The sequence below is a fragment of the Dendrobium catenatum genome, unplaced genomic scaffold (assembly GCF_001605985.2).
Source record: "Dendrobium catenatum unplaced genomic scaffold, ASM160598v2 fragScaff_scaffold_556, whole genome shotgun sequence".
Lineage (NCBI taxonomy): Eukaryota > Viridiplantae > Streptophyta > Magnoliopsida > Asparagales > Orchidaceae > Dendrobium > Dendrobium catenatum.
Genome location: NW_021319018.1, coordinates 68,109 through 71,219, shown reverse-complemented (window position 1 = coordinate 71,219; position 3,111 = coordinate 68,109).

Genomic DNA, 3,111 nt, shown 5'->3' with positions numbered 1-3,111 from the left:
AAAATTCTAGCATTGATATCCAAAATATAATTAGCATTAAGTAGAGAATCAAGAAAACTTAGACTAACTTGTTATATCTCCAAAGAGGAGAAGAACTTGAACTATACACATCATAAGAAGACTCATCATTCAGGATTGCTTGCTATATTATTACAAATCATGAGATGTTTTTGCTAGGCAATTTTTATTATCATTCATAAAAATAGCTCAAATATTCTTCCCAATCTCTAAAAGATCCTCGAGTTCAAATGAAAAAGTAGTCAAAAGATACTTAACCATTCAAAATCTATATTCATTATCAAAACTGTTACAGGTGTCGTCAATGCAGAAGAACTAGTTCAAATACAAACATTGCAAATGATCCTCGTCTTTAAGCAACTACATTGCTTATAGTAACAAAATCAATGGATGTTTATGCTAATTGCTAATAATTCTTAATTCTCATAAAATAACTTAAAGATTTCCAAATCTAAAAGATCACAAAATCTTTACAATCCAAACCACTCTCAGTAAAAGAATCACAACATATATATTCCTGAAGAAATATCATAAACGAAAAAATTTATTAAATGATCTTTTAATTATGTTACAAAAACACTATACAATATCTTAATTTTTATTTGTGATTTTTTTAGATATTATGTTTATTCTAATTATTTTTATCTATGTATACATTAAATTTTCATAAAAAAATTAAGATGAAAACTCTATTATTGTCATAATTATTTAACATGTAAGAAATATAAATTTATTTAAATAAATACAAAGAACTATTCATAATTTTTAAATGTTGTACTCTCAACAGATACCTTTCCATATATAGTAAACTTTAATGAGATACCAACTCATGTCCACTAACATAGCACAATAAATTGCATGAAATGTTTGTTGTCTTCATTTACAAAATGGCTTTGCAGCTTTGCTTGTGTTGTTTAACAGGCCAATCATTGGAACAATTATTACGTCCTCTGACCAGACGTAGAGCTACGTTCGGCTGCCATAACATGTCGTCACGTGCTCTTACTTTTTACCGGATCACGGACCGACGGAATTGACCCGGAGCGGAACTGGAATGCTATGTTCGCGATTTTCTTTGTATTGTCGGTATTTGGCTCGGTATTGCTTTGCAAAAATGAGAATACCGCTCTGTGAAGACCAATACCATGCAAATACCGAGTTGTACCGAGTTTTTCCACAACTCGGTACAACTCGGTATTTGCTTTGGATTTGCTCGGTATTGCTAGGGATTTGCTCGGTATTGCTAGGTATTTGCTCGGTATTGCTAGAAAAACTCGGTACAATTCGGTACAACTCGGTATTTGCTCGTTATTGCTAGGTATTTGCTCGGTATTTCTCGGTATTGGTTATTGCCGAGCAAAATTGACCAATACCTAGCAATACCGAGCAATCTTGGGTCCGTTCCAGGTCGGGTTGTCGAGGCGCGCGGTAAATAATGAAAACGTGTGGTGCGATTCTACTGGCGGCCGAACGTAGAGTTGCGTACGTTCACCGGACCAAATAAAAGTTCCAATCATTGGGCTAAGATTCACCTACCTGATATTCAAGCTTTAAGATCCATGCACAAAGAGTGAAGGTGTATAGAACCGCAGCGATCCAAATTGCTAAGGCCCATAACCCAGACGAAATGGCTACTTCTTCTCATCTTTCCATGTCGGCCTCCGAAGTCAGATCGCACCGATACCGTTTCAGTGTCTTTTCATGACTGACGTGTCTAAATAGCTCTGTCCTCCTTTTTTTCTGTTTTTTGGAAATCCCGGGTCATAGCCCATGTGTTAGAAGAAATCAATTACAAATAAGTCTAAAGGAACAAAAGAAAAGAGGACAAAAACTAAAATCACCAGACCGCAAAGAAAAACTGCAGTAAGGGATAAAAAATTACAATAATTAGACTCAGAGAAAAAAGACCAAAACTCAAACAACGAAATCTATCATAAGATGGTAGTCATAGCAGCGGGGAAGGCTCCGGTTGCCAAAATTAACTGAAGGCAATAGAAACAAAGCTGCAGCGCACTTAAGATGATAGTGTGGCCATCACAGAACCTCCAACCGCAGGTGTCAGAATTACATTCGGTCCCACAACGAGGTTGCCACATAGGCCATCCGTAGCTAGAATGGATGAGTTCGATCTTGCTCATCATCGTTAGATTGTCAAAAACCCAGCACCTATAACAGTCATCTAACAGCAACTTGCCATCGCATATTTTCAAAAAGAGGAAACCATAAAAGCGTTGCAACCGAACAAAATTGAAACAATCCTCAAACAGGAAAATTAATAAACAAAAAGTTTTGAACTGTATCATGTCTTTCCCAAAAGCATCCGTCCCAGCATAATAAAAAATCATCTCAATCTTCAAAATTGCAGCAGAAAAGAAATTCCATCCCTCCCGAAAAAACCTAGGAACCCACTTCTTAAAGATATAGCACATAAAAAAAAAAGTTATAGCACATAATCATATTCAACTCAGCCAAAATACCAACAATCCAAACCCAGGAGGAAAACAACATACGAAAAAACTTATATACCAGTGAACCTTTGAAGCAAAAGGTCTTTGCTTTTCCATTTTTAGAGTTTAAATCGGATAGCAGTGGAAATAGAACATATAATTTTGACTGATGCAGCCCTCAAATTAGAGAAACGACGGTTTTTTTTCTCCCTCCAAATATGATAGATGATACAACTAATGGTTAAGTAACAAAAGTTATTTTCCAACCTACTATAGCACTATGAATTCTCAATGAAATAAAAAATCTGAGAAAGATTTGGCCTCAGTAAAAAAACATTTAAGCTCAGACAACATAGTAGTGAGGATATTATAAGATAAATCACAAGCAAAGAATAAGTGAGAATGATTTTCTGGATTGTTTAAACAAAAAGAGCATTCATGAGGAAACTAAGTCCCTATATGTAATAAATTATCTGCTGTCTTGAGTTTCCCAATCATTGCCATCCAAGCAAAACAAGCATATCTAAGAGCATGTTTTTTGTGCCAAATGAATTTAAACCATTTAACCTCTGGCAAATGAGAGTATAATTGACTGATGAAGTCTCTAAATGAAGGCTTAAAAGGGCCTTTCCAGGTTAAATCTTAT